General features: G+C 43.9%; 1 long non-coding RNA gene across 1 annotated transcript in view; it reads left to right on the top strand.

Annotated features, from left to right (window-relative positions):
• The first annotated feature begins 2,233 nt into the window (after nucleotides 1-2,233).
• LOC141989181 (uncharacterized) overlaps nucleotides 2,234-9,319 on the top strand; it is a 32,486-nt gene continuing 25,400 nt past the window's right edge. Inside the window, exon 1 of the long non-coding RNA XR_012639928.1 lies at nucleotides 2,234-2,258. This is a non-coding gene — a long non-coding RNA (uncharacterized LOC141989181). The remainder of the gene's footprint in view (nucleotides 2,259-9,319) is intronic.

Raw genomic sequence — 9,319 nt, 5'->3', positions numbered from 1 at the left:
TCATCACCCTCAAAATAGAATCTGCCTTACTGTAGAACACTCGGAGGCTTCTGTAATGTTGTAACACAGAGATGGGAAAGGGAGGTCAATTAAGCAGGGAAGTTCCCTGGATCAAATATATGCTACAGTATTACAGGATCACAGCACCTCGTGTATGAATCAAATTGCCATACTAACTTCCCTCTTTTCCAATATCTGTCTATATTTCTTTCAAATTATATGTCCTTTAACCTTCTGTTTCATATTCTTTGCACAATTTTCCTGTTCCAGTGAAATAATCAACTTCAGTCAATTCTGCTGAGTTAACATTCTCAGTTTTTTCAGATTAAAAAAAAATAGAGATGGAGTCCATTCTCACACAGAGTGCTTTGATTCCCTGGGGTATCAGTTAGAAAGGGATGAGCAAATCAATTGGGTTAGAATGAGAACCCACCACAAACGTCATTCGTTCCTCAAACCAAACCACATGTAAGGTTTGAAAGTGTTCGGATAACCCCAGCCACCATCTGCTTACCTCTCCTTCAAACAATTACCAACCCCTCTGCTCCTTCCTTACAGTGGCAGTGCTTGCTAGGAAGGAGGGCAGACAGACAGGTAAACTGTTGCTTCTCTGAGGTGGGGCTTCTTCACTGCCACTCACCCAGCATCTTCAGCTTGTGTAACTCATTTCATCTCTTCTTGGAGGATGGCTTTGGGGACACTGTATTGTGCACAAACAGTCTGATTGGCCTTTTTTATGATGTCACAGCTAGGTACCAGTGATGCACAGCTAGGACCTCATTATAAACATTCCTATGATCATTATATTTAGTAGGGAGCAGAAAAAAGTTATTTGGGGGAGGGGAGAGATGAGATTACAATAAAAAGGGCAGCCTCAATGGAAAATCTTGGGTCATCCCCCTCTATTGGCAATGCCGGGGTTAATGTATCATTGCACAGAGAAGAAGTGGAAAGAAATGGTAGTACAGTACCTGGTGGAGTTTTCTTCTTCCACAGATACTTGATATCTTCCAGCCATAGATGAGCCATGGCTGAATGTTTTCCTGATGGTGCCTCAAAGGGGAATAGATGTTGCTGGGCAAACACGAACAAGCACAGAAAACATGCTCTCCAGCCATGGATCTGCCATCCACACAATGTAATGAATTTGGGATAGCCACTTAAGCCTCAGACATGCAACTTTTTCCTTAGCACTGGGAAGATAAGAGATGAGTGTGGATAGATGATGGTGAAGGGGGGTGGGCTGGTGGATGTATATGGCGTAGGTAGTTGTGGAAGGTGGGAACTATGTACACGTATGGGGCTTGGTTTGTGAAGATGCGATCTTTGGATAAATAGCCTGTTTTAAACCGGCTCAGGGCCACCTTTCTGATCCAGCAAATGGACAGGACTTCCTGTCCAAAGTGAGCCCCAATCCTTAGGACAGAGGTGGGCAAACTACGGCCCATGGGCCAAATCCGGACCCTCCTGCCCGGCCTCTGAGCTCCTGGCCTGGGAGGCTAGCCTCCAGCCTTTCCCCTGCTGTTCTCCCTCCCCCACAGCCTCAGCTCACTGCGCCACCAGCACAATGCTCTGGGCGGCGGGGCTGCGAGCTCTTGGGGCAGCACAGCTGCAGAGCCCAGCCTGACCTGGTGCTCTGTGCTGCGTGGTGGCGTAGCTGGCTCCAGCCCGGAGGTGCAGCCGGCTCCAGCCGGGCGGTGCAGCCACCAGTGCTCCAGGGAGTGCGGTAAGGGGGCAGGGAGTAGGGGTAGGGGGTATTGGATAGAGTGCAGGGGAGTTTCAGGGTGGTGGTCAAGGGGCGGGGGTGGGGATAGGGGTCCGGGCAATCAGGAAGGGGGGGGTTGGATGGGGCGGTGGGGGGCAGTAGGGGCAGGGGTTCCGGGGGCAGTCAGGGGACAGGGAGAAGGGGTGATTGGATGGGGTAGGGGTCCCAGGGGATCATCAGGGGGTGAGAAGTGGGGGGGGGGATAGGGGGCAGGGGCCAGGCCACGCCTGGCTGTTTCGGGAGGCACAGTCTCCCCTAACCTGCCCTCCATAGAATTTCTGAAACCCGATGCAGCCCTCAGGCCAAAAAGTTTGCCCACCCCTGCCTTAGGAAAAGCTTGGAAGGACCTTGTCCTACTGAGGCCCCATAAAACCAAGTGCTCATTCTGAGCTGAAGCTGTGATGAATTTACAATCACAGAGAACACCCTTGTGTAGGGTTCGAAGGAGTAATCATCAACCAGAACGCTTGTTGAAGCAAGGGAGTGATTTCTGGTAAGCTTATTAGCATGCATGTAGGTTCTTTTATAGTTTTTAATGTTTTCTCTGTAATTCTATCTTAATTATAAATCTGCTTGCTTAGAAACAACTGTGTGATAACTTATAATTGTGGCAATCACACTGTGTGCCGTCCCTGAGAAAACAGGCCTGCTTAGGCAGTCTGTCTTTTGCTGGGAAAAGTCATAGTGAAGGCAGGGAACTATTCAGCTTGGAAATACCCCAGTTAGAAGAGAGAGACAGGTCTCCACCCAAGAAAGGCAATAGCTAGGGGCCAGAAGCCTGAGAGTGGGTGCCCTTGCTGAACCACTATGGGGAAACAAAGGTGCAGTTGCCCTGAACTCTGACATTATGGATATCCCTTTATTTTATCTTCATCTTCTCTGCTGTCTTGCCATTGTCCTCTGCAGCAATGAGAGCCCACAGTTTCTGCTTAAGGCTGCCCAAGGTGCCTGGAGTACTTGCCAAGCATCTTTTCACTGAAGGGAAAGGGGAAGGATGTCAGTGCTATTAATATGGAATCAGTTCTGGGTCTGTGTAGATGGACTCCTTCTTTTTCCCCTCCCTCATTCTCTCTGCCATCTCTCTCATCACCTGAGCCTACCCCAGAAACTGTTGCTTTTGCCATTCCTGGAATATTTTCAAAGGCACAAATGATAATGACTTTCAGTGGGAGTTAGGTGCCTAATTGCCAATTGTGCCTTTGAAACTTCCCCAACTCTGTGGTTTCTACCATTCTCCCATGGTATTTAAAAATTGCCTGTTTGCATATGCTAATTTTCACCTAATAGACCAGTGGTGAGCAACCTGCTGCCCGTGGGCCGCACACAGTCCATCAGGGTAATCTGCTGGTGGGCCGCCAGACTGTTTATTTACATTCGCACCGTCGCCCACAGCTCCCAGTGGCCTCGGTTTGCCGTTCCCAGCCAATGGGAGCTGTGGGCAGCCGTGCAACTGTAAACAAACAGTCTTGGTGTGCCCACCACTGTAATAGACACTCCGACCCAGTCCTAGACCACCAGAAAATTTACATGGACTTTTCTGACATATCTGGCTAAGCACAGGTAACTCAGTTCTCTGCATGCCTGCCCCCTTCCCTAGTTGGTCATCCCAAGCTCGGTGTATGTTTCTGTGTGTATCTGCGTCAGAGCAGCATTCATTGCTTAGCAACATCCAGTGAATGAAGTCACAGAGAAAGCACTAGATCTCTGATATGAAATTACTGTTTTCTAGAATTGAAGCATTATTATAAATCTGCATTGTAATAGCATCTAAAGACCTCTTTCAGGATCAGGGCACCAGGAAAATACAGTCCAGGCTGCCATTGCTCCTTTAAAGTTAGGCCTCTGGCAATTAACCAGAAACCTTTCTTATATTCCCTTGAAACAAAGTAAAGCTGACAGGATTTGCATGCAGTTTGTGCTGGCTGCAGTTCTAAGCCGTTAGAGGGAAGCAGGAGGAGGGCCAAGTCTTGGAGGTTGGCAAGGCACCACTAATTGTCTAGGCAAAAGGGGGGTCTGACAGGTTTGTCACTACAATTTTCTTAATTATCTTTGATCTTCATCAATGCCTTGATTCAGCAAAGAAATGGAGCACAAAGTCTCCCTATTCCCATCCACCTACCTAAGTGCTTTGCTGAGTAGGGATGGATTTCTCACCTGATTAAATGCTGAATTGGGGCCAAAGGGCATATTATTTGTGAAGATAGCAGCTGCTCTGACTCATGTGTCACATGTAGCTACCCTGCTGACAGATTTGCCTAGATCCACAAGGAAAGCAGTGTCTGCCAGGTAAACATCTCACCTTGCACCCATTTACATAAACACCTGTCTTCTTCCTACATGATGTCCCCAATCATATACTTCTCTGGTGTTTCCAAGCCTAGGCGATGTTCTCTGTCCTCATAGTGTGGGACTGGCAGGGAACTGTGATTGCCCCAAAGGAGACACATAGTCACAAGTCAATCACTAAAATGTTTGTTAATTTTTGTTCTTACCTTCCCCTAATCAAATTTGAAGAGATGCACATTTCACCATGACCCAAAGGGCACTCAGAACCCCATGAGATCAAATTCTGATTCCTGCATTTTAGGAAGGTGACACCTAAAGCATTTTACTTGTTGCAAGACCCCCCCCACCCCCCGAAAGGGGATTTTTCAGCAGTTTCTTGGAATCTTTCATCCAACTCTTTCTTTGCAAATGGTTAAAGAAATGAGACTAATGTATTGAGAAACTATACTATAAATTTGTTAGTCTCTAAGGTGCCACAAGTACTCCTTTTCTTTATACTCCTTAAGTATTGCTGATTACTTAATGCAACACTAATCAACCAATACCTAAACCCTCATACATACACAAGACTCTATATATCTTTCTGCTGGTTCAAACTAGGTGTTTTCCTTTTATGAACCCAGTCCAGATTTTTGTTCATGTCTGTCCTGTCTCAGTCAATTCATCCCTTCTATGGAAGCTGCCAGGCTCTCAGCAAAACTGTCTTTAGGCTGGATCCATTTACCACCTTCCAGCAGAATAACCTTTTGTGGATTATTCAGAGATCAAACTTCCTTCATCACACATTAAACTGATAAATTTGTCATAGAAGAGAGTACAACCTCCTCCCACATACCCCATTCCTCCAAATGAAGAGCAGCAGAATGGGTATTAAATAATACTCTTACAGTCTCACAATGACTCAAAAAGAGGTATGTTGTGCTTTGGCAAGATACACACTGGACTCCAACAGGAAAAGGATATCTGAATTTGGTACCCTCTGGCCACATTTTCTGCCAGCCTGAGTAGTCAGGAGGGACCATTCCATGCACAGCTGAATTAGAAAAGAAAGCTTTGATCTAATTTATAGAATAATGTACTATATAGCTGAGGGAATATGAACAAATGGATGTTTCCTCTATTTTACTGTAGCTATGTTTTGTTAATATTGAATGGCCCGTATGAAAATTTAATACAAGGAATGCCACTGGGAATTGCATTTTTATGCTTGACTTGCAGAGATACATTCTTACTAATTAAAGTAGCCATTCTACCTGCTAAAGCTGCACAGACAGCACAGTATATTTTTCATGTCCATATGTTTAAGATTTTTATTTTTGAAATATGTGCAACGACACTCTATCTTGTGGCAACTGATTTTAAGTCACTGATTGGCATATACAGAATAATACAACAAACAGTGCTTTCACTTTGTTTGTGATAAGTCCTAATTTCTTTGAGTGTACTTTTGCCTTATTTACATGGAAGGGAGTCAACATCCAGAGTTCTCAGAGGTGATCTTTCAGTTTCAAGAGGTAATGGAGAAAAAGTTCATGTTAAGTTTTATCCTTTAAGTAATCACCAGGTTTATTCAAGATTTGGGCATATTGCTCCCATTATCTATGCCCATCATCAGTCATCTTTTCCCAACGCTAATATTCACTGTTATTTCATCTATTGTTCAATAGTGACAGTGTGTTTGTTGTTTAGTAGTTAGAGCAGTGGACTGAGAATTAGGACTCCTGAGTTTTGTTGTTAATTCTGCCCCTGACTCACTATGTGATCTTGGGCAAGTCATTTAACTTTTCTGTCTCTCAATTTCCCCATCTATAAAAGGAGGATAATACATATGAGACTGAAAAGGGTGTTGTGAGACTTGTTTGTGAAATACTTTGAGATTCTCACACAAAAGGTGCTATATTTTGCAAATGCAATATGTTACTATTAACATATCGTAAGGCCATAGTCACAGATAAACCTGCCCTGATTTGGAAATAAATCTCAGCTTTGCCAAGGCACTTATGTCACATCAAGAGACTATTATCCAAAGGCAATGACCACCAATTTTTCAATTACTTAGCAGCAAACCTCAGAAACAAAAGTGTACAATGCAGTAAAGGTGCACAAGACGAAAAATGACAAGATGAAAATCACATTTAAAATCAATTAACCATGTAAATCCCACAAACAAATAAAACTGAAAAATATATATATAAAGATTGGGTTTGTGTTTCACCATTAGTGAACTGATATCTGCTGACTTTGGCACTTCCATAAGCTTGGGCAGTGAAAGTAGATGGATCAGTTTCAGTCTCTGGTTCTCATGCACTATCCCAAGGCTGTTGTGGGTTGGGTTCCCAACTCTGCAGGTGAATTCTTAGAAGAAATATTTATTTTTAATATTGAAAACATTTCTATTAATAAATCACTTAAATTCATGGGCAGTGTGTAATGGAGGCTGGGGGAGGCTAAACCTCCTCAAATGCTCTCTGCCATGGCGGGGCTCTGAGCTCCTCCAGGCGGCCAGGGCTCTGAGCTCCTCCAGGTGGTCGGGGCTCAGGGTGGCTTGAGCAGGCAGGCCAGGCCTCCTCCAGCCATGGTGGGAGGCTCAGGGCTCCTCTGGACCCAGCAGGCGAGAGTGGGGAGGAATGGGAGTGGGGCCTAGGGCAAGGTGGGGGTGGTTCTCGAGTGGAAGTTGCAGGGTAGGGGCTAGCCTCCCTGAATGGGGGAGTCATGCACCACCCATGCTTAAATTTTCAAAAGTGACTAGCGATTTGAGGCTTCTCAGTTTTTCGGGGCTTAACTTTAGCAACTTAAGGGTACATCTACACAGCAAAAATAAGCCTCATGGCAGTGAGTATCAGAACCCAGATCTACAGACTCAGGCTTATGCTACAGAGCTAAAAATAACTGTGTAGACATTCCAGCGTGGACTGGAGCTCTGGCTCTGAAATGGACCTCCCTCTCAGGGCTTTAGAGCCCAATCTCCAGCCTGAGCCAGAATGTCTACACAGCTATTTTTAGTGCTGCAGTGCAAGCCCAAGTCTGAAGACCCAAGCTCTGGGACTCGCTGCTGCAGGGTGGGGGTTTTGTGTGTGTGGGTGCTGTGTAGACATATCCTAACAGGGCCAGATCTTCAGAAAATGCTAAGCACCCACACACTGATAATCAGACCCCTTTAAGTTGTCTCCTGTTGGGCACTCAAAAGTTAAGGAACTCAAGATCACTAGTCACTTTAATGTAGGCCAGTAGATATCGTCTCCTCCTTGTGATATACGAGACAACCCTCTATTGGTCAGAGCACAAGCTCACTATACCCCCTAATGGTTCGAGTCTGTGAGTTGGTGACAGTGCCTAATGGTTCAAGTCTGCAATCAGCAGAAGCGCCTAGTGGTTCAAGTCCCTGAATGCTTAAATTTTTTACTTTCTTCCAATTTTAACATTATCTCACCACATTCCACAATCATTTCCTAAGGGAACACAGTCTTTTACATTGCATCTCTCTATTAGCTTTTAAGTCTTTCAGTGTCCAAAATGCTTCCAGTTCAATAATCCAATTTTGTAGGAGGAGGAGATTAGAAAAAGGGAAGCAACCTGTGAAGACAATTATGTTTCTGTGAAGTGGAATTAATTTGCAACAGAGTCACATGTTTCAACCAAATTTAGGGCTCTGCTGGCATCCATGCAGAGAATCACAGAAGGTAGAGAAGGGAAAGACCTATTAAATTCCATCTAGGCAGTCCCCGGAGGTCCAGTGCAGGATTATTACCTACAGTGTCCTCTTGAGTCCTTTGTCCTCTTTATTTCCAAACTACTGTCTCAAGCAATGGGGCTTTCAGCCATTGAACTAAAACAGTTTTGACAGATAAACAGAGGAATGCCATCAAGTTGCATATTAGGCCTCACTTTGCTCAGCCAATTAATACAATATAACTAGGATGTGATTCTCCACTGCATTACACCATGAGTAGTCACCTACTTCTTTGCAAAATGGATGTAAAATTCTACCATTCTGATTAACTTTTTACATCTAAATTACTCAGGTGTAAATAATTATACAAGGCAGTGGAGAATGAGGCCCCTAGTTTTATTATACATATACATTAGTAGTGGGTATAACTCCACCACATGAGTCCTGTTGTGTGATGTATTTATTTGAAAACACCTGTTTATATCTTTATAATTCTCTCACCAGCCTTCTCACACTGAAATGAACTTCACTTCAACACGGTCAATATAGTAAAACAAACAAGGAGTTTGTAGGTCAAGCCATTGTGGAGATAGGAGGAGCCAAAATAGTATTAGAAAAAATTTAAAAACTGAAAACCACCTTATGTTTTTGAACCCATGAGCTCAATTGTTGGTCCTGGTCTGGGTGTGTTGTGCTTCTTGGGAAAGCCACCTTTCCCCCTCTCCTTCTCAGCTCCATTGAGCACAGACTTGACAAAGATGAGGACTGAGCCAATTATCTCCAAAGAGCTTGTTCAACTTGAACCAACTTTTCCAAACAAAGGAGAAATTCTTCCCTTGGGTACCATGTAACATTTCAGATGGATTGGTATAATAATAGTGAAGTTCTGGTTATGCATGCCAAAAATCAGGCTTAGAATGGGAAGTTTATTTCCACCTTAACTATGGGGAAAAAATCATGTGTTTATAATACCAGATATTTTCTTATAAGCTGCCTGTAAAACTCTCCCTGCTTCTGGAATCTGGCAGTGTGGCAGTCACAGCTTCAGTCCAAGACCCTCTGAAAGATTTTATGAGAGAAACTCTACCACTTTTTCACATACACAAGGCCCTCCTTTACATCCACATCCAATTAAGGAGTTTTATTTTGGACTAGATTAGCAAGTTTTTAAGTTTAGCTCTTTTGTCGTCAGGGTCTCCTAGCATCCTAATATTCCTGCAATGGATTTGGTATTCAAGGAATTCAGGATGTCTGTCTGCTCACAAACTACACTTAACAGTATACAGTTTTCTTCCTGGAGTAAACTTAAGCTGCCATATTGTACTATTTGAATTTTAATTCCTCAATTCCCACAGGAGCACTGAAGCTTTCTTTAAGTGCATCCAGTTTCCTCTAAACCAACCAACCCCAGTCCCCCACATGACTCTATTTATTATTATAAGTCAGCACATTTACTCTGTCATCTGCCTTTATCAGAAACAGCCTACTCGAAGAAGCCAGAATGAATTGCTGAAGTGGCATGGTTTTGATAGCACAAAATCAATACAGTAAGAGAGATGAACAGTGCCACTTGGATGTAAACAATTCGACTCTGTACT

This window comes from Natator depressus, chromosome 6 (assembly GCF_965152275.1).
Source record: "Natator depressus isolate rNatDep1 chromosome 6, rNatDep2.hap1, whole genome shotgun sequence".
NCBI lineage: Eukaryota > Metazoa > Chordata > Testudines > Cheloniidae > Natator > Natator depressus.
This window is presented reverse-complemented; position numbering and strand designations above follow the sequence as displayed.